The sequence below is a fragment of the Prosopis cineraria genome, unplaced genomic scaffold (genome assembly GCF_029017545.1).
Source record: "Prosopis cineraria cultivar Desert tree isolate PC_DT_omini unplaced genomic scaffold, ASM2901754v1 PC306, whole genome shotgun sequence".
Lineage (NCBI taxonomy): Eukaryota > Viridiplantae > Streptophyta > Magnoliopsida > Fabales > Fabaceae > Prosopis > Prosopis cineraria.
Genome location: NW_026555633.1, coordinates 1,542 through 29,356, shown reverse-complemented (window position 1 = coordinate 29,356; position 27,815 = coordinate 1,542). Strand labels below are relative to the sequence as shown.

The window sequence follows — 27,815 nt, the reverse complement described above, 5'->3', positions numbered from 1 at the left end:
CATCTCCTCCCTTCCCTTCTCTTCAATAAAATTCATCATTTTTTTTAAACCAAATGTATCTTAGTGTTTTTACGCAAAAACAACTTAAAAACTTGAAAAAGAAATAACTTAAAAATTATTTAAAAAAAGATACTTTTTTATTTAAAAATATAAATATTTTTAATTAAATTTCATGCCAACAGAGTAGTTATCTATTTTTAAACTAATATTATCTTTTTATATTAATTTTTATTAAACACCTTATAATAAATATAAGATCATTTATTAATATGGATATTTAAAAAAAAATAATTACATATTAAAAGATTAAAAATATTTTATATTTTTAACATTTAAGTTTAAACAAAAATATTTTATATTTTTGAACGTAACAAGTAAGCAAAATGATTTAAAGGGGAAGGAAAACAAATCAAACAATTTGCGTGAAATTCAAGTTTCCAACGGTAAAACAACATAGAATTAAATCCAAGTTAAGTCACGCTTCGCGGTATAAAAGATGAAGTTGCTTGTTCTCCACGCCTGTACTCAGTTCAACATAAGTGCGTAACGGACAATTTTTAACAAATTAATTATTAATTAATTAGTGATTTGATTTTCTTTTTATTCCGATCGATAATTTATCAGCGTGCTTTCTCAGTCATCTCCTTATTCTGCCTGATCCCGTCCATCGTAGCCGCTTTCTTTTGGGTTTGGCGCTCGGATGCAAGCTCGTTCTCTCCAGTCTTCACCATCCTCTCTCGTCTTCACCGGTCCACGCGACTCCTCCTCCCATTCTCTCGCCTCATATTCTCACTTACACGAACCCGAGTGCGGCGAGGCTCAGTCCTTCAAAGACGACCGAGCCGAACTCCGAAGACGGCCTTTCTTCTCGTTCGAGTGCGGCGACCTCCAAAGACTACTACTCAGACCTTCCAGTGCGGCGAGGCTTAGAAGGCTTTCTCTACCCCCTTTCTTCTCGTTTTTCCTCCGAAGACACCTTCGAAGACCAAACTAAAAGCACCTCCGAAGCCCAAAGGAGCAGACGACCTCTGAAGACGAAGGGGCACTAAGCGACCTCCGAAATTCGTAGACCTCAATTTGGAAGACAACCTTTGAATACAAAACAACCAGAGTACGATCTCCGAAGACCACAAAATTTCATCAGGTTCTTCACTTCTGGTCTTTTTTATTCACTTTCATATCCAATGACGGATTTAAGGGGGGCAAGCACGGCATATGACAAATTTTTTGCAAAATTTACTTGATTTTTACTTATAAAAAATGCTAAAATTAATTTCTGCCCCATTAGTATGTAATTTTGCATTTTGCCCCCCCACACCATTGTTTCTAGATCTGTCCCTGTTTATATGTGTACGAGTATATTTATGTAACTTTAAATCCCTCTTGCTTTTGCTCTGTATTTGTTTTTGTATGGCATGTACATTGAAGGTATTTTGCTAATTGAATTCCTTATTGCATGTTAGTAGCTTCTTATGCTGAGTAGGTTATAGGAAATTAGGAACCCTCGGAGACAATATTGCTATTTCTCTGGTTTTCTAGGCTTCTCTTCATCTGTATTAGGTTTTGCATGTGTAGCTTTTAACTGGCCATTTAAAACCTTTAAAGCCTATTATGAAAGGTCTACTTTCTTGAGTAAATCCTATTTGAAACCTTTAAATAGGATTTCTGGCGGGCTACTACAAATTAATGACCTTGTGTTCTCATGTTCCCGGGTTCTCATCTATATTTGAATTTATTTGTTGCTTGTTAGCTTGCTATTCAAAGGTTGGAACTTGCGAAAATTCATTGCCAGTTTATAATTGCAATGTCAAACAATGCAGTGAAGATTGAGCTTTTAGAATGACATTTTTTTAGGCTGGTGATGTTCTTGGCAATGGCTTACAGGTCTATGGATCACATATTTCCTTCATTATTCAGTTTGTGGTATGTATCTTCACACGAACTATTCAAATTCAGTTATGGTGCTGTGAGGTAAGTAAACGTGATGATTTGAATTTCTTAATTACTTAGTTCTATTTGCTGGGTAACTTAGACATAAGCATTTGATTGTAGACGATTACTGAATTCAATTAACATAAAATTATGCTTTCTGTTCCTTATTCATGCGGTGGGAATAACTTGGGTGAATATACATTAACTGTCTTGTGAGCCATATACTTGGATGTTGTAATAAATATTCTTGTCCTAATATATTCTCATGGAGGGGTTTGGTGTTATAGAATCTCACTTGTAAACAGTCAAAACTAGTATTAACATTGTTATTTATTTTAAATATACTAATTTACATTAAAAATGAAATTTATTAAAATTAAATTCTAAAAATTATGCCTAAAAAATGAAGTTGTAATAACTTGAGAATAATATTTTCTTAATGTAAACAAAACTTTTATAGCTGTTGGAATCATGTTTTTTTGTTATATAAAATTTATTTGTCCCCTTTGTATGATAGAAGAGGATTTTATTTGCATAATTAAAGAAAATTATTTTTTTAATTATTATTTTTCCCCATTATTTAGTTAAGAAATATATTTTTTTTAAAATTTATAAATTACATTAAAAGTGAAATTTATTACAATTAAATACTAAAAATTAGGTCTAAAACATAAAATTAATATTTTCTTAATGTAAGCAAAACTTTTCTAGCCGTTGGACTCATGCTTTTTCATCATATAAAATTTATTTATCACCTTTGTATGATAGAAAAGGTTTTCATTATAAAATTATTTATTTCCATAGTTGAACACAATAATTTTTTTAAATTATTATTTTCTCCGTCACATTTTTTTTAAAATTTATTGTAAATTGATAAAATATGGATCAAATAAAATTTTTAGTGGGGACAAGTGCAATATTTCAGGGTGAAGATGAAATTTTTTGTTAGGGGAGGGGGCAATTGAAATTTTTAAAGACACTACATGTAATTTTGTCTTTGCCTTGTGGGGCTATTGCCCCCATAAGTAGGTCCTTCCCTTCCACTAAATGCCATTCTCATTCTGTGATTTAATTGTTGCGGAGAGGTGGATGTGAAATGCTACTTGATCCTTATGAAATCTAGGGCAAAAATAGTCCTTGACTGGCATGAGGGGAGATCTTGCCTCATCTAACAAAATAGTGTCGATTAAGGTTTTGATTGAGTCTGTGGATTGGTGAGGGCGATTCTTATGACACGAGGAAATGAACAATAGAGTAGTTAATGAACTTATTATTCCTATTCAAGGGAATTCTCACAGATTATAGGGTGGTCCATTGCAATTCTTGAATTGTTTATGCACTGTCAATCTCTGTGCGTTCCTTAACTGTCATTTCCATAAATGTCAAGGGATCTCATCCTCTCCTATCTATGCAGCGCGTCACTACCTTTCCTAGGATGCTATGCTTTAAGATCGGGCTGTTTCCCCTTCCACGCTCAAGGTCTTCTCATCCAGCCATATTAAAACAGTAATTTCCCAATAGTTTTAGCGAAGCCTTAGACATTGCCCTTGCATCTTTGCATTTTTCGTTTTAGATTGAGTGATTCATGTTGTGTGTGAAGTGAATGTGCCTCCATATTAGCCATTTGAGTGGCATGAAGGGAGATCCTGCCTATTGTAAAAAATGGCATCGATTAAGGTTTTGATTGAGTCTGTGGATTGGTGAGGGCGATTCTTATGACACGAGGAAATGAACAATAGAGTAATTAATGAACTTATTATTCCTACTCAAGGGAATTCTCACAGATTATAGGGTGGTCCATTGCAATTCTTGAATTGTTTATGCACTGTCAATCTCTGTGCGTTCCTTAACTGTCATTTCCATAAATGTCAAGGGATCTCATCCTCTCCTATCTATGCAGCGCGTCACTACCTTTCTTAGGATGCTATGGTTTAAGATCGGGCTGTTTCCCCTTCCACGCTCAAGGTCTTCTCATCTAGCGATATTAAAACAGTAATTTCCCAATAGTTTTAGCGAAGCCTTAGACATTGCCCTTGTATCTTTGCATTTTTCGTTTTAGATTGAGTGATTCATGTTGTGTGTGAAGTGAATGTGCCTCCATATTAGCCATTTGAGTGGCATGAAGGGAGATCCTGCCTATTGTAAAAAATGGCATCGATTAAGGTTTTGATTGAGTCTGTGGATTGGTGAGGGTGATTCTTATGACACGAGGAAATGAACAATAGAGTAGTTAATGAACTTATTATTCCTACTCAAGGGAATTCTCACAGATTATAGGATGGTCCATTGCAATTCTTGAATTGTTTATGCACTGTCAATCTCTGTGCGTTCCTTAACTGTCATTTCCATAAATGTCAAGGGATCTCATCCTCTCCTATCTATGTAGCGCGTCACTACCTTTCCTAGGATGCTATGCTTTAAGATCGGGCTGTTTCCCCTTCCACGCTCAAGGTCTTCTCATCCAGCCATATTAAAACAGTAATTTCCCAATAGTTTTAGCGAAGCCTTAGACATTGCCCTTGCATCTTTGCATTTTTCGTTTTAGATTGAGTGATTCATGTTGTGTGTGAAGTGAATGTGCCTCCATATTAGCCATTTGAGTGGCATGAAGGGAGATCCTGCCTATTGTAAAAAATGGCATCGATTAAGGTTTTGATTGAGTCTGTGGATTGGTGAGGGTGATTCTTATGACACGAGGAAATGAACAATAGAGTAGTTAAGGAACTTATTATTTCTACTCAAGGGAATTCTCACAGATTATAGGGTGGTCCATTGCAATTCTTGGATTGTTTATGCACTGTCAATCTCTGTGCGTTCCTTAACTGTCATTTCCATAAATGTCAAGGGATCTCATCCTCTCCTATCTATGCAGCATGTCACTACCTTTCCTAGGATGTTATGGTTTAAGATCGGGCCGTTTCCCCTTCCACGCTCAAGGTCTTCTCATCCAGCCATATTAAAACAGTAATTTCCCAATAGTTTTAGCGAAGCCTTAGACATTGTCCTTGCATCTTTGCATTTTTCATTTTAGATTGAGTGATTCATGTTGTGTGTGAAGTGAATGTGACTCCATATTAGCCATTTGAGTGGCATGAAAGGAGATCCTGCCTATTGTAAAAAATGGCATCGATTAAGGTTTTGATTGAGTCTGTGGATTGGTGAGGGTGATTCTTATGACACGAGGAAATGAACAATAGAGTAGTTAATGAACTTATTATTCCTACTCAAGGGAATTCTCAAAGATTATCGAGTGGTCCATTGCAATTCTTGAATTGCTTATGCACTATTGATTTCCTTATGTTCCTTGATTGTCATTTTCATAAATGTCAATAGACTTTGTCTTCTCCTATACATGCAGTTTGTCACTATCTTTATTAGAATGCTATCGTTTAAGATTGGGTGGTTTTACCACAGGTGCTCACAGTCTTCTCATCTGGTCATTTTAAAATGTTAAATTCCTACTAGTTTTAGTGGATTTTTAATTTTAATATTACTTACTTTTTTCATCATGCCAAGTCTATTTTTTTCAGCTTTTTATTTTTAATATATTTATTTATTTTTTATATAATTGTTTACATCCAGATCATCCACTTGAACTATTCACTAATAATTTATATGTTGATAACTACTTGATTATAATATATCTATTTTAGTTTTTATTAAATTTAAGTTTGTTATATAAAAATAATTTATATCTATTGATTGCACATGTAATCACTTTTGGGTAAAGTTTTCTGAATTTCTTGGAATATTATTTGCAAAATATTGAAATATTTATAGTCTTATTTTAATTAGATATTGCTGTAAAAAAGAGGACAGTAAATTTTCACAAATAGGGTGATTAAGTAAATTTTTTTTATGTAAGGATATTTTTGAGTTTTAAATAAATTTAAAAACTTAGAAATTAATGGAGAGTCAAGTTTTGAATATAAAATTATATATTTTGGGAAGTTAGGATAATTTTTTAGGGTAAAAATGCTATTAAAACGAAAGTTTCATTAATGAATTCCAGAAACCATTATCATGTTTATATTTCATCAAAACGACCTCATCCTGTTTCCTTCTATTTTTTCTTTTCTTATCAGCACAAACTGATTTTTCTATTCTGCTCAGCATGAAGAAAACCAGGGAAGAAAACACTTAAGCACTAGGCCACCACTCTTTCCCTTTCTATGTCAAATTTCTGGTACTCTTCATTAAACTTCTCCATTCCCCCTTTTCATTTCCCTGCACCAATTTAAGTCAGGATTGAGGATGATTTTTTGGGGTTCTTGATGCTAGCAATTTTGAGCTTGAGACATGTTAAAGATTGAAGCAAGTGGAGGTTGTTTTTAGCTTTTTTGTCAAGGTCATCTCTTCCTCTTTGAACTTCTGGTTTGTTCGTTTATAATTTTTTGGGTTTGTTTGGATATGAAATTGATTCTATTTAAGAGGTTATTGGGACTAAATGATGAAAGTTTGGTTGTTAGGAAATAAGGTTTTCAGAATGCGGAATTGTATATTTACTTTGGCAGGAAATTTTGGTGAATTAGTATGATAAAATTTTATGTAACATGTTCATGCACATGCAATTTATTTACGACTTGGAGTGTATTAGGATTTAAACTGATGAGGATGTTAAATCCATGGACGAAGGAGAATATGGTTTTTGGAAATATTTTCTTTTAATCCTCATGTGTGCTATTGTTTTAATATTTTCAGAAAACTTGAATTGTGAGTTTTGATGTTGATTGTAGCCATATTTCAAGCTAAACTTTATTTTAAAAATTTATATGCAAAGCTGATCCTATTTATTTATACATGAGATGCACATCTCATAAGTCGTAAGCTTTGAGGCTGAAGGATTTTGGAGATATGTATATGTGAATTATTGATGAGTTTTTCGTTGTTTCATGGACGGATAAATGATAAAGTAATATATTTTTCAAAAGTGATGGTACACGTGTGCATGCACAACGATTAGATGCATGTTCATATTTTTTTAATTTGCTAGATTATTATGCAGGATTGGTTAACTGGTGTGATGAATTAAATGTAATTTAAGTAACAAGCTGTCTTTTCTTTTATGCTATTGCTTAGAATCAAATCGAGGTTAATATATGAATATAAACTGTGAGTGTGGTATGCTCAGTTTGTTACTAAGCTACACACAGCCTTTTCCGTTCTTCTGTAATTTCGTGTCATTAATAAGCTAATATGTTTCATAGTTTTGATTCAGAGGCAATGAAACTTACGTTTTGAGATCATATCTTCTCACTCACATGCTTCTAACTTTTCTGTCTTTCGTTTTTTTTAATATATGAAGGTGGGGCGGTGAATGAGATTCCTATTGTAAGAAAATCTGGTTCTGCTCTAACTGGGCAGAAAACTTGTTTGCACATACGTCCAGGTAAGAACACTACCTAAGCTTGTTAAATTCAGTGATTAACAATATTTACAAGTGGTAGCAAACATTGTTGTTGTTTTACATAATACATTATTAGGACTATATTCATTTGGGCTCCTCCTCTTCCTCCCCCGCCTCCTAGTTGTTATCTTAAATAATACATTATTACCCTACATGGATGTGCCATGTGCTAATATAACTCTTCAGTTGGATCAAGATGGTAAGAGAAAGTGCATAATTGTTGTTGTCAATTTGTTCTCAAGCAATTGTAGGCATCTTTATTTTAAACTTATTTTATTTCATCCTTCTGAACTTCTGACAAACGCGTGTATGTTAGGATAATATCTGATGTGATAACGTTTATCAGGTAGGGAGTGCTGAATATGATGTTTTTGAATTGTTAAATTTTCTTCGGTGTTCACGCCTTGGAAATATTTTACATTGTGTTTAGTGGCTTAATAATCAAATGAATTTTTCTTGACATTGCATTAGAGATGTGTATGCGTATGAGAAAAGAGAAATCTGCATCACTTGAGAAAGCCTTGAAGGCATCTTTAATCAAATTTGGACGTCTCTGTTATATTCTGTTACGTGGCGATATTTGTAATACTACAAATTATGATTTAGGAAGCTTTTCTTGAATTTGCGCTACTCAAAGTCAACATTAGTTTGACGAGATGTGGACATGGCTTAAGCTTTTGTAAGTGCAGGAGAACCGATGGTCATCATTATAAGAGGAGTTATTTGTGATGATATATTTGTATCCTGATATTTTATATTTATTCTGTCTTTTGTTGCGTAACAAGTGTGTGCAATAACACATATATGCACATGCTGATGGTATGTAAATGCTAAACTGATAACAATCCTAAATTATTGGATGCCTTTGCCTATTTTCAGGATTTCATGTGCGTGATTTTTTCCATGTAGGCAATCTACTAGTGGTATAGCCTGATTATAGTAAATTCTTCAGAAAAATGATCTTAGTTTTATACAATGCAGTGAAGATTGAGCTTTCAAAATGGCACATTTTTTTCCGGCTGGTGATGTTCTTGGCAATAGCTTACAGCTCTATGGATCACGCATTTCCTTCATTATTCAGTTTGTGGTATGTGTCTTCACACGAACTATTCAAATTGAATTATGGTCATGTGACGTAAGTAAACATGATGATTTGAATTTCTTAATTACTTAGTTCTATTTGCTGAGTTGTTTAGACAATCATTTGATTTTAGACGGCTACTGAATTCAATTAATATAATTTTATGCTTGCTTTTCCTCATTCATGCGGTGGGGATAACTTGGGTGAAGCTATAATATGCATTAGTTGTCTTGTGAGCCATATGCTTGGATTTCGTAATTAGGTAGTGGGGTCAAATTTTAAGACTAGCATTAACATTGTTATTTATTTTAAAAACATAATCTTAAATTTATTAAAAGTAAATACTAAAAATTGTGCCTAAAATAAAATAAGATTATAATAACATAAAAAATAATATTTTCTTAATGTAAGCAAAACTTTTATAGCGGTTGGAATCTTGCTTTTTTAATTATATAAAATTTATTTATCTCCTTTATATGATAGAAAAGGATTTTGTTATGAAATTATTTATTTATATTATGAAAAAAATTATTTTTTAACTATTATTTTCTCCAATATTTATTTTAAAAATATAATATTAAATACTAAAAATTATGCCTATATCGTAAAAATAATATTTTCTTTGTGTAAATGAAAACTTTTATAGCTATTGGAATCATGCTTTTTTGTTATATAACATTTATTTATCTCCTTTGTATGATAGAAAAGGTTGTAGTTATAAAATTATTTATTTGCATAAAGAAGACAAAAAAAATTTTAAATTATTATTTTCTCCATTATAAAATTTTTTTTATTTAACTTTATAACAAATAGATAAGATTTGGATCAAATGAAATTTTTAGTGAGGACAAGTGCAATTTTTTTAGGATGAAAATGAAATTCTTTTTTGGGGGGAGGGTGCAATTGAAATTTTAGAGGGGCCAAATGAAATTTTTAAAGACACTAAGTTTAATTTTATGTTGGCTTGTAAGGGCAATTTTTCTTGTGATGTAAGATGGAGGTGTTTCCTTGCTTTTAAATGTTGTTTTAATCAAGTGATTTAATTGTTGTAGTGAGGTGGATGTGAAATGCTATTTGCCTCACAAAATCTAATGCAAAAATGGTTCTTGAGTGGCATGAAGGGAGGACTCACCTTACCTAACAAATAGCATCAATCAAGGTTTTCGGTAAGTCTATGAATTGGTGAGGGTGATTCTTATGACATGAAATGAACAACGGAGTAGTGAATAAACTGATTATTCCTACTCAAGGAAATTCTCACAAACTATCATGTGGTCCATTGTAATTCTTGGATTGTTTATACACCATCAATCACTCTGCCATATTATATTAGTAAATTTTCAGTAGTTTTATTGGAGTCTTAGACATTGTCCTTGCATCTTTACATTGTTCTTTAGATTGGGTGATTGATGTTGTGTGGAGTAAATGTGATTCATTATTAGCTACTTGAGTGGCTTAAAAAGGAGATTCCGCCTAAGACAAGAAAATGGCATTGATTAAGGCTTTGATGAAGTTTGTGGTTTGGTGAGGGTGATTTTTATGACATTATGAAATGAAAAACGAAGTAGTGGATAAACTTACTATTCCTAGGGAGATCCCGCCTAAGCTTAAAAAGTGGTATTGATTAAGTTTTTGATTAAATCTGTGGTTTGGTAAGGGTGATTCTTATGACATGAAGAAATGAACAATGAAGTAGTGGATAAATTGGTTATTCCTACTCAATGGAATTCTCAAATTATCAGGTGGTCTATTGTAATTCTTAAATTGGTTATGCACTATCGATCTTTGTATGTACCTTGATTGTCATTTCCACAAATGTCAAGAGATCTCATCCTTTCCTATCCATGCTATGTGTCACTATCTTTATTAGGATGCTATGGTTTAAGACTAGGCGGTTTCACCTTTAGTGCTCACAGTCTTCTCATTTGGCCTTATTAAAATAGTAAATTTTCAATAATTTTAGTGGAGTCTTACACATTGTCCTCGCATATCTACGTTTTTGTTTTAGATTGAGTGATGGATGTTGTGTGTGGAGTGAGTGTGAATTAGTATTAGCCACTTGAGTGGCATGAAGGGGGACCCCGCTTAATCTAAAAAATGGCATCAATTAAGGTTTTGATTATGTCTGTGGTTTGGTAAGGGTAATTCTTATGACAAAGAAATGAACAACGAAGTAGTGGATAAATGGAATTCTCACAAATTATTGAGTGGTCTATTGCAATTTTTGGGTTGCTTATGCACTATAGATTTATGTGTGTTCATTGATTGTCATTTACATAAATGTTAAGAGACGTTGTCCTCTCCTATGTATGCAGTGCATCACTACCTTTATTTATTTATTTATTTTTTTGAATGAGAAAGGCAAGCTTGGGGCTTGAAAAGATTACACAAAGAGAACCTGGATAACCCTTAAACTGTTCTCATGTAAAAATACATTATAATTAGTAGGAAAATCAGTAATAATAGTTATCCAATCTGCTAGCTCCATGACTGTCTCTTACAATAAGATCTGTACATTTAGCAAACTTATACACATGATGAATGTTAACCTCCATAATACCTTGTAAAAGGTTGATCGTGGAATTCATTTTTGCCCTCTAAGGATCACTCTTAGTTTTAGATTCCATCTGGTGGTCGAGGCCCAGGGAGAAGATGTTTTGAGGAGGGTGTGATAGAGATGGACGTATCAGAAGGCATCGACTGGGGCAGAGGCACAAGAGGCGGAAATTCCTTCTTATCCACGATTAGCTTGCAATTAGTGTGGGCTAAAGAGCCACTTACCACTACATGGGTTCTCTGGGCCATAATTCTTTTGTCTTATTTGACTTTATTTCCTATGGATTTGAATCCATTTTCTAGCCTATTATTGGCTGAACTTGTAGGAGGAACTTTGTCAATCAAGCCTGATGGGTTAGGTCTTATAGTTTCCTTACCTTTTGCTACACAAATCCTTTTCCCACTATTCGGGTCCTTTCTACGAGACTTATCTATAGTGTCAGAAGTAGACCTTCCCACATTTGTGTCAAGGTTAGGTTGACTTAGGTTATCATAATCATCCCTTAAGCCTGCAAGGGCTACATAACTTGAAGAAATCCAACTGTCATCAACTTTTTCCCCTTGAGCCGTGTTTTTTCCCCTAAAATTTGATAAGAACTCAGAATGATAAGGAAAGCAAATAAATCTATTAAATAAATTAGAGCAAGAATCTCACTTTAGAAATATTTAATAGCCAGAGTAGGAGAATCTCTAAGGGAAATAGTATTTTATTTTTTGAATGTCTAGCTATGATGAAAGCAACCTCATTTATAATGAGGAATTACACCAAAATAATAAATTAATAATAAGAAAATATCCCAACATATCCGGGATAATAACTGACTCAAATAGAAATTGACTTAAACAGACATGGGTGAACCACATATCAAAAGTTGATCCACTTATTTTGCCAGCTAACTGAAAATGAAATAATTAAATTAAAATGAATTTAATTCTGCATAACTGACTCTAACTTCTTCCCCTTTCTTCTCTGATAAGTCAATAGTAGACGTCCATGTTGACGCAGCATGCTATTAGTACCCCCTCCTGAAAAATAGACTTGTCCTCAAGTCGAAAAGTGGGGAACTGAATGGCTATTAAATCATAGTCTTCCTAGCTTGCATCTTTAAGTGGACAGTGATCCCATTGAATTAAAATTTCCAAAATACCTCCTGGTGTCCAGCGATGATTCAGTACCTTTAAGGGAGTAAGGAGGAGCTCTAAATTTGCTAAAAGAGGAAAAGGTGCTGGTGGTGAAGATGGTTGCTGCCCTTGAGTAGGCTGAAGTAGGGAGACGTGAAAAATAGGGTGCATCTTAGACTCAGGAGGCAAGTCAAGCTCATAAGCAACTGTTCGCATGCACCTCACAACTGTCTAAGGTCCAAAAAATCAGGGGGACAATTTTTCATTCTTACACCTAGCTAAGGACTTTTGGCAATAAGGTTGAAGACGTAGAAAAACTGCATCCCTTGGTTGAAATTGAAGGTCCTGCCTATGTTGATCTGCTTGTGCTTTCATCCTATCTTGTGCTTTCTTTTAGTTATCACATAGTAGTTTGAGCATGGCGTCACATAGCTCCAGTTGCTCCTCTAAATCTGCAACTAATGTTTCTCCCTTTACATAAGGGCATAAAGGAGGAGGATCACGCCCATAAACTAATTTAAAGAGAGTAGTGTTTGCTGAAGAGTGAAAGCTGGTGTTAAATGAGAATTCAGCGCAGCAGAGAAATTTACTCCATAATTTAGGTTGCTCATGAGTAAAGCACTGTAAATAGGTCTCCAAACAGCAATTCACTACCTCGATTTGGCTATCGAATTGTGGGTGATATGCTGTACTCATGTTTAAGCGTGTATGCCTCAAATAGAAGAGTTCTTGCCAAAAAGCACTTAGAAAAATGGAGTCACGATCTGAAACGATTGACCGAGGAATATCATGCAAACGTACAATCTCTTGACAAAATAAACCAGCCATAGCTTTTGCAGAATAAGGGTGTGGCAAAGCAATGAAATGGCTGTATTTACTGAGCTGATCAACCATCGCCAAGATAACATCAAAACCTCTAGACTTTGGGAGCCCTGTGATAAAGTCAAGAGATACGTCCTCCTAAATTCGCTTTGGAATAGGGAGTGGGTTAAGGAGTCTAGTAGGAGCAAGAGTTTCATATTTATGTTGTTGACAAATTAAACATCTTTATACAAAATGTTTAACATCTGTTTTCATACCTCACAAATGCACACTTGATCCTAATCGCTTCAAGGTCTTTAGGAACCCTCTATGACCACCCGTTGGCGTCGCATGAGCTTCTTTCAAGAATTTAGCTCGTAATTGAGCAACATTTGGAACCACAAGTTGTCCCTTGAAATATAATATGCCTTCCACCAAGCTATGATCTGGGTGAGAATGTGGATTTGTTTGTAATGCATCCATAATAGCTTTGGTTCCAGAGTCTGTCATTAATGCTGCAGGAAGTTGCTATAAGGCATCTGCTAAAGGGATGACAATCTGGAAAAAAATCAGCATGTTGAGGCCTTCGTGATAGTGAATCAGCTGCTGTATTGTCCTTTCCTGCATTGTATATGATGGTAAAATTGAAAAGAAGAAGCTTTAGCATCATTCACTGTTGGGAATTGGTGAGGATGTGCTGTTCCAAGAGGCACTTATGGCTGCAGTGATCAGTTTGGACATAGAAATGGCAACCAAGTAGGTAATGGCGCCATTTTTGAATTGCAAGCACTAGAGCCAACAGCTCCTTGTCATATATGGACTTATACTTATTGGAAAAAGAGAATCCCTTGTTGAAATAAGATATTGGATGTCCTTCTTGAACTGGGACAGCACCGATACCCTCCATTGAAGCATCACACTGAATCGTGAAAGGAAGATGAAAGTTTGGTAGTTGCAGCACGTGTGGTGGTCATTACTAATTTTAATGCCTCAAAAGCTTTTTGTGCCTGTTCAGACCAATAAAAAGAATTTTTCTTGGTTAGTTCAGTCAAGGGTCTAGCAATAATACCATAGTTTTTGACAAAACGCCTGTAATAACCAGTGAGCCTTAAGAACCCACGGAGTTCTTTTACAGATTTGGGAGCGGGCCATTGCTTCACTGTAGTTTATTTGATCAGAATCTACTTTAACCCCTTAGGCAAAAACCATATAGCCCAAGTAGCTAATTTGAGTTTGGCCTTACGAGCATTTTTTGGCATTGGCAAAGAAGGATTGCTTTTGTAGAATCTAGAATACTGCTCTCAGATGCTGTAAATGTGGTTGTGGGGAAGCACTATAAACTAAGATGTCATCAAAAAATACTAGCACAAATTTCCGTAAATAAGGCCTAAATAAGTCATTCATAATATACAGGAAGGTAGCCGGTGCGTTAGTTAAACCAAATGGCATAACTAAGAATTCGTAGTGGCCTGAGTGAGTGCAAAAAGCTGTTTTATGTACATTCTTCGGTAGAACAGGGATTTGATGATATCCAGACTGTAAATCGATTTTTGAAAAGTAGACAGCCCCATGCTACTCATTTAAAAGTTTATCGATATTGGGAATAGGGTACTTATTTGGTATGGTAATTTGATCAAGACGCTGGTAGTCAATGCAGAGGTGCCAAGAACCATCCTTTTTACCAACTAGTAACACAGGACTGGCAAATGGACTGGTGCTAGGTCGTATGAATCCACATTATAGCAAGCTCTCAATTTGAGCTTTAATCTCATCCTTCTGGTAATGAGGGTAACGATATGGCCGTAGATTAGTAGGTGTAGCATTTAGGAATAGCTTGATAGCATGGTAATGATCTCAGGGTGGTGGCAAGCACCCTGGCTCAGAAAAGACATAAGCAAAATCATAAAAATTTTTGTCAATATTCAAGTGTCCTGATGCATCCCTTTCACTTGATTCCTGAGTAAGAAGCATGCTATGGAGATGGATAGAAGCATCACTGTTAGTAGGTAGGCCTTGCAGCTTATATTTCTCCCCATTTAGCTAAAAAATCATACTCATTTTGTTCCAGTTAGCTTGCACAGTGTTCAATAAAGCCAACCATTTAATACCCAGTACCAAATCAGAACCACCCAAGGAGAAAGGGTAGGAATCTTGCTGAATAGTTAAATTAGAAATTGTTACCTCAATCTTTGGGCAAACTTGATGGCATTTCACTCTGCTACCATTACCAATTTGAGCTCTAAAAGTTGGAACAGTTTGTACGGGGAGTTGCAATTCGAATACTACTGTGTTTGAGATGAAATTGTGTGTGGAGCCATTATCAACTAAAATCAGAACAGTACGACCCTTGAGCATGCCTTGAAGTTTCATTGTGGCTGCTGAATGCTGTCCTCGAATCGCATTAAATGAGATTTCGGCCTCCTCTGGCTCCATTTTTGTCTTGGCTTCTTCGTGTAAGGGAGGTAGAATTTCTTCACCTTCTTTAAAAATTTCCAGCAAAGAAAAAGAAGCATTGCAGCGATGCCCAAGTCGGAAGATAGCCCCACACCGGAAGCACAGACCCTTATCTCGCTAGTTTTGACGTTTTGCATCTTCGGGAGAGATTCTTGTAGCTGTTGAGGAGTATATAGGCGTGATTGAGGCTGAAGAAGCTGGTTTGAAGGGATACGTAGATGAAGCCAGTGAATTGGAGTCTTTGAAATTGTGGAAATCACGTGCAAATTGGGACTGATTTAGGCGATTTTGAGTGTATGAGGAATTGGGCCTGGGTCCACGCTCATTTTGGGCCTTTCTCTCAAATTTCAGGGCCAAACTTGCAGTTTTAAACACTGTTCTAGGTTTCTGAATGCATACATCAGTTTTTAATTCTTCCTTGAGGCCACCCATAAAAATACCCAAGAGGCAGTGCTCTGGCCAGTTGCGAACTCGTGCTACCCACTTAGTAAATTCTTGACGGTATTCCTATACTGATTTGGTTTGCTTAATGGTCGCAAGGTGTTCATCTAGATTTTGATATTTAGGAGGCCTATAGTGCTCTTGTAGTGCCTTGACCAACTCATCCTAGTACAACAAGGTGCGTTTTGAATTTACCTATGAGAATAAATCTAAAGCATCTCCTTCTAGACTCATTAAAGCAACATCTACTTTCAATCTTCCGGTGTTTGATAATACTGAAAAAAAAATTCAGCCGTCAAAATCCATCCTCGGGGTTCTCCTCCACTAAAGTTTGGAAATTTAATTTTTGTATACAGTGGATGTGGGCCCCTTCGGTCATAGTCATCTTTACCATCATCTTCCCAGTGTGAGCGCCTATAGTGGCTCTCCATGGTTCATTTGCCTTTACTCGTCGCAGAAGCCTTAAGGGCCTCTATCTTCTCTTTCAACAAATCAAGTGTCTAATTTGGAAGCAATTGCTGTTAATGGATCTTCTGAAAATGGATTGACTACAGATTCATTGCATGGGAGGTTATTGGAGGAAGTGGCATTGGGATCAATGGTTTCATTAATGGAATGTGTGGTCATCATGTTGATCGAATGTGGCTCGGATACCAAATTGATAAGAACTCATAATGATAAGGAAAGCAAATAAATCTATTAAATAAATTATAGGAAGAATCTCACTCTAAATATTTAATAGCCAGAATAGGAGAATCTTCAAGGGAAATGGTATTTTATTTTCTGAATGCCTAACTATGATGAAAGCTAGCCCATTTATAATGTAGGAATTACACCAAAATAATAAATTAATAATAAGAAAATATCCCAACATATCTGGGATAATAACTGACTCAAACAGAAATTGACTCAAACAAACTTAACATGGGTGAACCATATATCAAAAATTGATCCACTTATTTAGCCAACTAATTGAAAATGAAATAATTAAATTAAAATCAATTTAATTCTGTATAACTGACTCTAACTTCTTCCCTTTTCTTCTTTGATAAGTCAATAGTGGACGTCCATGTTGACACAGCATGCTATCAATCTTACCTACCCTTATAGCATTTTTGATGCACGAAACGAAGATGAGTAGGCTTCGGCGGAAACATCCAAGTCCTGAATATTTCCCCTGCTTTACGTAGCTTACTCAATGGCAACAAGCAGGGTGGTGGAATAGCAGTAGTTGGGCTTGAAGCTTGAGAAGATGACGGACCTGATATCTATGGACATACTTCCTTTTAATGTCCATATCTACCATAGGCAAAACAAATTAGACCAAGTCCGTCATTTTCCACGTTGAAGAGTGCAGAAGCCAAGATAATTAGAGGCACCGATTTCTTTTGCAAGTTGAGCTCGACACAGATCCTAGCATATCTCCCTCGTTCAACTTTAGCTCTTGAGGCATCCGCATCTATAATGGTATTCATATCAACTTCGATAGTTTGATCGATCATGTCACCCAATCTCCATATGAAGCTCTTAATGTGATGCTTGGGAATGTTAGGAATGCGAACCTAGGTGGTGATTCTTCCCAAAGAATTATGGAAAGGATCAAAATATGGTCTCCATTGTTGAACAAGCACACAATGCTGTGCAATAAACCAAGGTCCTTCAAATAAGACTTTTTTATAGTGAACTGCCCAGTTGGTCTCATCAGTGAAACGAATGACATAGTAGTTGTTAGGAAGGTCAATAAGCTCGAATTCATTCAGGTGCCAGATTCTGCTCAAACACTCCTTGAGCTTTAGCAGAATGAAGCATGCTTCAAGAATAGTGATAACCAATGTGTTATTCCAGGGCCTGCACTAGTCATTAAACTCATTGTGAGAGACGGGGATGACAGGATAAATACTCCTAAGCTTTTTTTATTTCCTCTGAAGGTTTAGGTAGTTCCCACATTTGGTCAAGCAAGTATGAGATCAGAGGATCGTCTTCCATGACAGAACTTCCATAAGCAATGCCATTATAATCGATTCCTTTAAATCCTAAAAGAGATTCCTTGTATGAAAACTGCTTGTGATTGATAGTAGGACCTTGCTTTTCTTTAGATGGTTGTTCCAGATCAACATAAGTTTCTGCATCTTCCATTTTATCGGACATGATAGCATCTTCCTTGACCTCCTTATTTTTCTTAACACGATCATTAGGAGAGAGCTGTTCTGGAGGCCTGTCCAGCGGCATTTTCCGGTTGCATGTTTCTTCCATTGAACTCTCCAAAGATTGAGAGAGAGAGAGAGTTTATGAGGCGGGAATCACTGTAGCTAGTAGCTGAGAAAAGCTCATCACTACCTTTATTAGGTTGCTATCATTTAACATCAGGTACTTTCCCCTTTAGTGCTCAATATTCTTATCTGGTCATTTTAAAATGTTAAATTTCTAGTGGTTTTAGAGGATTTTTAATTTTAATATTACTTACATTTTTCATTATACCAAGTCAATTTTTTTAGATAATTTATTTTTAATATATATTTTTTTTCTACATAACAAATTTAAATTTAATATAAATTAAAATAGACCAATTATTATCAAGAACTTATAAGCGTATTAAATTATTTTAAAAAATTGGACTTTTTTACTTCTTTGCTCTGCTATTGATTGCACGTTTAATAACTTATTTTAAGTTCAAATATACGTACATGAATTTTTTTTTTTTTAAACTTTTGGGTAAAGTTTTCTGAATTTCTTGGACTATTATTTGCAAAACATTGAAATATTACAGTTTTGTTTTAATTAGATATTGTTCTAAAAATAGGAAATTATATTTGCAATCTTAATTTGGGTCAAATAGGGTGATTAAATAAAATTTTTTATGTAAGGAGTTTCTTGGGTTTTAAATAATAGGGAGTCAAGTTTTGATTATAAAATTATAAATTCTAGGAAGTTAGGATAAGTTCTATGGTAAAAATGTACATGGCTGCAGCCTCGCAAGAGCCGGGAGAACTTATGGTCATCATTGTAAAAGGAGTTATTTGTGAAGATATACTTGTATACTGATCTTTTTTATTTGTTCTTTCTTTTGTTGCGTCACAAATATGTGCAATAACACATGTATGCATATGCCGATGGTATGTAAAAGCTAAACTGATAACAATCCTGAATTATTGGATGCCTTCACCAATTTTTTCGGATATCATGCGCAAGATTTTTTCCATGTAGGCAATCTACAATTAGTACAGTTTGGTTAAAGTAAATTCTTTATTCAGAAAAAATGATCTTAGTTTGATAAAATGCAGTGAAGATTGAACTTTCACGATGGCACATTTTCCATGTACGCAAGATTATGTTTGTATGATTTTCTTTGCGATATGACTCTTGATTTTTGGTTGGATTATATAAATATAATTTTTCTTGTGGCTCGTTGGATTTCTTATATTTTCAGGATTTATTGCTTTTTTCTTTTAATGATGCCACTTACTTATGGATTACGAGCATGCAATGGAATGCATTTGCCTAACTGGTAGATTGCGATGTAATTTGTGCAGTTGTGCATCTGCTTGCTGTGTTTCATTCAGTAGTAGTATTTCTTTTTCTTATAGAGATTGTCTGAGCACATCCTTGTACTTCTGGGCCATCGTGAGCTATAGTATTTATTGGCCAAAAAGTGAATTAATAAAGGGAGACGTTGGTTGTTTCTCTATGTTTTTGGTACGATATCTAATTAAAATGATTTCACCAGCGTGTGATACATGTTTTTATTTTTCTCTTTTTTGTTTGCATGACGATTTCTTATAGTGGTTACAAAATTATATTGTATTTTTCTTTTAATGATGCCGCTCACTTGTTGAAGTGATAAATCTATTAAAGTTCTTTGTAGTGGAAATTGGCTCAGGAACAAGTATTTGTTGAAGAAAATAACTAGGAGTTATTTGTTTGTCTATACTTGTTGCATTGTTGGTTGCACTTTTGTTGGACTTGTCATTGATTTTTAACTAGCCCTTTTTTCATTGTGTAGGAGCCATCTAAACAGGAGATTATATTGAAATATTGATTGGTGTCTATTAGCTTTTGTTATGTTGTATTGTTCAATTTTGATTTAATGCTACTCTAATTATGTTTTTGTTTCCTAGTCTGCCATTAGGAGGACCGTTGTTTGGAATTTAGGTCTCACTATTTAAAGTAGTTATTTGAATTTATTAACCTATTATAAAGGTTAGATTTTGATTTTATGTTAATAACATGTAGGCTTTAAAGAGCCTATTTAAGCTTTCAAGGCCTAATCCCCTAGCCCTTTTTGAAAGTATATTTTTCTTATTCTTTTTTTAAATTATTTCTACTAACCTCATTAATATTAATGTGAAAAAAGTATGAGAAATAAAAGTATGTGAAATTTCAAATATGTTTATTATATAATAAATTCAAAAAGTAATATCATGTTACTTTCTCTTTTTCATAAGGGGTGATTTTAAAAATACCATTTAAATATTATTTAAAAAGTTATAAATCACAAGATTAAATAGATCTTTTAAAATGTGCTTTATTAATGAGATTGGGGGGATTATACATGCTAAATAAGTTCCAATATAGGCCAAGCATAGTGCTGTTAAAAGAAGAAAAAGAAAGAGAGAACTCGCATAAAGACTCAATCCTCAAGTTCCTATTAAATGTTAAGACTAGGGGTGCGCATCGGTCGGTTCGATTCAGTTCGGTCTCAAAATATGCAGAACCGATCGATTGAATAACACTGAAAATAAAAACCGAATCGAACTGAACAAGCCAATTGAACCGAACAAGGACCGAACTGAAATTTGATAATTCGGTTCGGTCGGTTAATTCGGTTTTTCAGTTTGGGCTTATTTTTTAAATATTAAAACAAACAATATTACAAAATTGGGCCTTTTTTTCTATTCGTTTTTTTAATATGAGCCCATTATAATTATACCCATATGACATAAAGTTTAAATATTATAAAGGCATGGATAATCAAATAAACAACCATAAATAAACACCGATGATCAAATAATAGCCTCATAATTCAGTCACAATACCTACTGATGAGAGTGACTGATTGAATTGGGGTTTCAAGTGATGTTATTATTTTTTATTCTTTATTAAAATAAAAAATAAAAATAAAAATAAAATAATTTATAAATTAAATATAATTTATAAATTAATAAATTATATGTAATTCGGTCGGTTTGGTCTATTCGATTTTAAATTTTACTAACCGAACCGATCAACTGAAATATTTAAAATAAAAAAAAACCGAATCGAATCGAAAAATTAAATAGACCGAATCAAATAGATAAAATTTGATTCGATGCGGTTTGATTTTCGGTTTCGATTCGGTTTTGCTCACCCTTAGTTGAGGTCCTTGTGGCCTAGTGGCATTGGCACTTCTCAGGAAGTTGTGTGCTTGATCCTCAAGATAGGAAAAAGTGGTGGGGCGTGTGAATATGGATGGGTGTGTGGCTATGATGAGTGAATGCCCTTTGCCAAAAACAAATCCTATTGAATGTTTGACCTATTTAGTTAAAGTTTGATTTGATCTAGCTCGTATCTTTTTTTGGTTTGCGTGGCTAGGAAGTAAAAAGGTTCATTATAAGTTGAGTTTTGTACTGTTCTTAATTATAGTTTATTTATTATTTTATTTTATTTTATTGAAAAAAATAACTTTAAATTTTTATACTTTACTCATGTTTTGTTATTCTTGCATTTTTTTAATATTTTAAGTCCTTATTCTTTTATTTTTTAATGTTTTAGGCTTCTTTATAAATAAAATGTATGGACCTTGAAGGGATTTAACACATCAAAAAATAAAAGTGTAGGGATTTAAAATATTAAAAAATGTAAGGATTTAAAATTATATTTTTCCCGTTCTTTTTATAATTTTATATAGCTTTATTAATTATTAAATGTAAAAAATTATTTTTTAAAGTTATAGTTTGGTTAATGTCTATTAGGAAGGGGAGAAGGAATGAAAAAGCTATTCTTCAATTTATTTTTAGTAAATCTAAGGAGTTGGCCACCAATAGCAAAGAATATCTCTTTTGAGGTAGTGAAAGCAATGTGTAGATCTATTTTAATTAAGTTGCTCATATGCAAAAATTGAGGTTTGCCTCCCTAATCATTTACTTTACTTAAATAATAAATGCTTTTACTAGTTATGTCAATTTTAGTTGGTAGTTATTTAATTTAAGAGAGAAAGAAATAAAGGGTATTTTTTAAAATGCGTTGCAAACATGTCAATAAATTTTGTGAAAGTCTTGTATTAAAAACTACAGAAAATATCATGTAAGGATCCTTAGAGGGTTTTTATGTCTGAGCTTAAAAATTTAAAATTTCACTACACCTCCCAAAGTACCTATTTAAAAATTTGATTTTGTAAGAAGATATTTATTTACTCCTAAAGTTTAATGATTTAATGATTTATTAATTATGTATGATTAGTTGTTAAAATTTGAATGAGTGTTTGTTTATGTAAAATTAATATTTATACAATTAAGTATGTGTTATTAATTATAGTTACTTTTTGATAAAGATACGAGTGAGTATTTATGGAATGAAAAAAGGTAAAATTATTAAATTTTAAAGGTTAATTAGAGGAAAAAAGTAATTTTATTTTGTTAATTCAAGCCTTAGATATAGTCAGAACTCAGATGCTACCTAATATGTACAGGCACTTTTTTTTTTGGCCAAATGTCCAAGCATATTTTCAAGCCAATCAAAACTTTAGGTGTTGAAGTTTAGTCCATGAAAAATAATAAAGTAGACAAAAACTCAAAATAAACTAGAGATTACTAAATCAATCTAAATTAACCTTAAACCTAATCTAAGTTCACCTAAACTATCTAGAAAAATTCAAACAAATAATAACCTTCGATAATTAACCTTAAACCCTAAATTTGAACTAATAAATAACTAATGAAAGCTAATTTGAATTATCAGACTCAAAAATTATGCAACTTAGTTGAAAGAACAACCTGATTACATTTGCTTAGGTGTCTAAGGTCATGGGCCTGGTTACCTATGGTAATTTCTTTTGGGCCACATACAATGAATTTGCTACGCTGAAGTATTGGTATTAAACACTAATTGGAATTTGGTCATGTTGGGCTTCTTCATTTGGGCTGTAAGTATGCGGCAGTGATTATTCTCGGTTGGGGGTATGCCCTTCGTTGAAAATATTGACTGGCTTAATGCGGATTGAAAACCAAGAATACTGAGGAGAGAGAGAGAGAGAGAGAGAGAGAGAGAGGGGGTGGGGGGAAGAATGGTTCGATAAATAGATATTTTCCATGCTTTGATCATCTTGTTTATCAAAAAAAAAAAACAATGATATATTCCATTCACTGAAAAAGATAGCACAACGCGTTTTATTTTTAAAATTTTCTGAAGGTAAAAATCAACTCAGTTAAATATGATATTATTTAATAATTAGCAAAGTAACAACTATTTACAAATATGCATCTATGCATAGATATATAAGAAAACAATCATAAATTAAGCTCTAATTAATCACCGTTCGACGGAAGATTGGGGGAGATATATCCAAACTTTAATGGCAAGTGTGAGTTTTACGCTGAGGTTTATTCTTCATTTTTCCCCCCTCACTGTCTATGCGCGTAGTTTTCTTCGTAAACAGAACACATTTCCAAAAAGAAAAAAAAAAGAAAGAAATTCACTGAACATTTCACTATACGTCAATTGAATACAATTAATTCTTAATCAAATAACAAGTGCGTCAAAATAAAATAAATACAAGTATATTTGGATAATCAATGTCCTAAAATGATTAACGGGGACAAGATCAATTGGAGCTGTCCGTTAAATTAAATCCTTTGGTTAGACAAAAGAAAGAGACAGAGACTAGAGGAGATGAGGGGTTAATGAACTATGACGTGGTTAGCCCACATGGTACAGAGAGCAAAAGAAATTGTGAGAAAAATGCCTATCTTCTTCAACACCACACTGAATCCTTTCCCACTTCTAGTGCTCACAAACCAAACCTTTTCCTTCTCATTATCCCACTTGATTTTCTCATCATCATCATATTCTCTCATTCTCTTCATGCTGTTATTGCAATTATTAGCAGTACCAATCCAACTTCTCCCCTTCACATCCTGATCAGAATCTGAATAATAAATACAATGCATTAGCAGAAGCGAAAGTATGAATATTATGGGACTTGATATTGTTTTCGCACAGGCCTTCAAGTTTCTAAAGAAAGAAACTGTGTCTATGCTCTCCACTGAGTGATAATTGTGCGCCATTATCACTGGATTGAGGTGAACCTTGAGGGTTTGTGAAGGAACTATTTGGTGAAAGAATGTGTCAGCTACTTGTCTTGTGGACACAAACATTCCATGGCTGACTTTGACTTCCTCAACCACCTCAAAGCTTGGAGAACTTGAATAATCGCCTTCTTCGTCTATGAAGTTCTGATTAGTGTCATCCTCGTTGATAAACTCTAATGAGATGTCGTTTATGTCAGTGTCATTGAGTTCCTTTCTTCTATTTTCTTGCTGATTATCACATTCTGCTGCATAGAAATGCTCTTGTTAATTTCTCAAAGACAAAATGTTATCAGCTGCATCCTTTTTATAACTATTTTAAACTGTTTATTACTAATCATTATCAATATATTTCTAGAAATTATTATATACTCAAAATCCGAATTATCCATACAAAACACATTTATTGAACGGACACTTTTTTAGCTTCTTAATAATGTTACTCATTTGTACCTTGTATTCTATCTATAATGATATTCTAAATGAGTCATAGAATTTTCAGTACCTTGCAGGAGTTCATTCCCCTCCCTGTTTGTTCGGAAACTTGAAATATCCTCGATCGGAACAATTTTTGACCTTCCGTTAAGCTCTGTAAGAACATTGGGAAAATATAACCATTAACTCTTCTTTTTGTCGACAGCCATTTATTAACAAAACAATTTTTTCGCCCTTAGCTCAATTAATTAGGACCCAAATTAATAGGTAAAATTATCTCGATCGGAAATATATATATATATATATATATGAGCATGGAAAAGGAATTATACATTATATATTATTCATGAATAACATGATCTATTATTTTTTTGTCTCTGTCCATTTACTTTATTTGTTATTTTACTATAGTGTAATTAATTCCCTTTTTATAGCGCCCCAGAGTTTCAATAGATTTGTACGCTAGTCCCATCCTACTTGCTATTAGTATAATTAGCATTAAATTTCAATGAACATTTATCTATACCGCTTGTAGAAATACAAATCATACCTTAATTTCCAACTCTTTGCTTGACATACCAACCCATCTTAAATTCTCCACGATCCTCTCTGCTTTGAAATCATCATCCAGATCTCCAATCTCTATCGACCTTGTGTTTAGCAGTACTGGGTCTTCCGAGCAGGCATTGTTATAATAGTTATAGTCATTAGCAGTACTATCTCCGCCAACCATGAAGGTGAAATCTTCTTCTTGTTCAGAAGGAGCGTAATGATGTTGGTTTGCTGTGCTAGTAGCACCCCATGAGTGAGAAGAATATTTAGAAGACTGGTTTATGAGATCCTGAGAAGCATGAGCAACTGAGAGAATCTCCTGTAATAACTCATCAGTTTCATTTTTTGGCCCACCATATTGTGGTTGCATCTTCAGTTCTGAAGGAAAGTCCTCCATTGGAGAAAACCTGTGCTGCATCCTTGCACACTCTAGTGCTATATCCACCTGCAATATTTAAATCACCATATATTTATGTGTGAGGCATCGCAATATAATTCACAAACGATTGTTTACAAATGTAGACCCTTGTATTAAATATTTGTACTACCTTGGATGGAGGGTAGGGCATGGAGCCATAGTTGGAAAATAGTGAAGAGGAATCTGGAAGAAAGAAGGGATCTTCAGATATGAACTGTGCCTGTGACCACTTGCCATGATCTCTTGGTCCTGATGAAGGGGCATTTCCAATGTTGGGTGATGAGCTATGATCCAGAGGCATCAAATAATCTGAGCTCTCTAAATCTTCTCCTGATCTTCCTTCGGAGTACAGTTCAATGCTGGATGACTGGTCACTTGTAATAATCTGATTCCACTCACGTAGTGGTCTCCGATTTTCGTGGTTATAACTGCAGTCTTCTTGAACACACGACAGAGAGCATATGCATCCTGCATTTAATTTTTCAACAAATTAATTAAAAGCACGTACTGTGTCAGCCATCAACACCAGAATCTAATGTCTTTGAGTGGAGAAGAAGAATGGAATAAAAATATGAGTACAGAAGAGGAGAACCTGAAGGCCAGAAGAAGCAGCTTCACATTCTCTCTCGTCAAGACGATACTCATGCATAACCCAGTTGGTACGACAACCATGAGGGGCTCGGCCTCGATATAGTAAACTCGGGTTTTCTTCATACCCACTGCACGAGATTGGGAATTCACTTTCCTGTCTTTGCCTGTGGCCTTCCAATATCCGGATTTGGTGGCTCGGTTTGTTCTTGACCCGTTTGGGTACTTCCTATCCCGAGGACTGAAGAAATACCACTCCAAATCTTTGCCAGGTAGCAACGACTTTCCTGTAATATGCAACCATCGAATCGATTGTGGTTAATACAGGGACACAGTGATTCGAAAGAGACGTAAACTGATTCTCAGAAATGCTTGTGTTTTGACTTAAATCAAAAATATGGGACTGATATATATCTTGTAGCCAGCGCACGCGCTGATCTCTCTCTCTCTCTCTCTCTCGCGGTTAGATGAATTCTTTTTGACTTGGCGGGGAATCCCATAATTGTCTCATTACGACTAGTCTTGTTTTCAATATAGGAACCCTAAAAGTGATGAAGGGACCATCCTGTAGAACCCTAAGTACAACAATCCTTTACACCATAAAGATAAACTAGATCACGTCATCAGATATTTTATGTTAAAGCCCGAAAACTATACTTGACCAATAAAGCAAGCATGTTTCATATAGTCATATTAAAAATATAAGCAAATCGGGTCTTAATTAAACTCCAAAAGAAGCTTTCAATATTCTTTGTTGAATTCTATTACAAGTATCTATCTAAAATCTAAAAATCCACCTAAACGATGATATATATCATATTAGTTTTTCTGGAACCGTGTAATTAGTCATAATTCATACATGCATGCATGAGAAAAACGAAGAACTGAACAAACTAACGATCATCATTATCAGTAAACAGACTTGAAATATAAACGTACCAGGCAAGTCCCGGGTTCGCACTTGTAGAGATCAACTTCGGGGATGATCTCTAACTCAATCCTGTGGCCATTGATCTTTCTTTTGAGATAGTAAGCAACCAGCTCTTCATCCGTGGGTGGAACCTGAAACCAGGAGGCAGTGAAACTGGTGCCCGTGTGTATGCTATGTATGTAACTATATCTATATAGATATGTGTGCCCAAATTTTGGACCTGATGGTATCTGCCAAGGGAGAGGAGGAGGAAGAGGAAGAAAGAGAAGAAGAGAAGAAGATCCAAACTATATGAGGAGGAGATGAGAGAAGGATGAGTGCAGGTAGAGGGGCGGAATGTGGGGATTGCTTGGGGTTTTAATAAAGATGAGGACAAAAAGAGAGCGAGAGAGAAAAGAGAAAGGAAAGCAAATAGCCACTCTGTTGAGTACTTTTGTCTTGGATTACTTTTTATTTGTTTTATGATCAAATGGAGGATTCCTGTTATCTTGGTTTTGAAGCTGTGTCTTGTGCCCCAGATTATCCTATGCTTCTCAGCTGTTCCTTCTTCGATTCTGAGACCCCTCTCTCTCCCCTCCAAGTGGAACCAGATTGTTGGTTCCATCGATCTCTCTCCTTTTCTGTGAGAGAAAGATATCTCCTTAATGTGAGCCCACTGTAGCAAACTCAACTTTGGCGGCTTCCTAGCATTCTTTCACACTCCTTTGGTGGTTGAATATTTAGGGAGATTTTGTTGTCTACATGGAGGTTCATGACTGACACCAGTTACTTTCATGTATGTATGTAGTATATATAAGAGTCAAAGTTGGTGATCACAG

At 34.5% G+C, this 27,815-nt stretch overlaps 1 long non-coding RNA gene and 1 pseudogene across 9 annotated transcripts; one reads left to right on the top strand and one right to left on the bottom strand.

Annotated features, from left to right (window-relative positions):
• The first annotated feature begins 637 nt into the window (after nt 1–637).
• On the top strand, nt 638–20,059 carry LOC129296327 (uncharacterized). Of its 9 annotated transcripts, none has more exons than XR_008589756.1 (8): nt 638–1,144; nt 1,885–1,971; nt 6,046–6,118; nt 7,238–7,321; nt 8,321–8,426; nt 9,473–9,586; nt 17,990–18,161; nt 19,795–20,059. It is a non-coding gene; the product is annotated as an uncharacterized LOC129296327 (long non-coding RNA). The 9 variants fall into 9 exon arrangements; XR_008589760.1 differs by having other exon boundaries at nt 1,855–1,923; XR_008589758.1 differs by having other exon boundaries at nt 1,855–1,971.
• Nucleotides 20,060–23,476: 3,417 nt separating this feature from the next.
• LOC129296329 (NAC domain-containing protein 54-like) lies at nt 23,477–27,601 on the bottom strand (annotated as a pseudogene).
• Nucleotides 27,602–27,815: the final 214 nt, after the last annotated feature.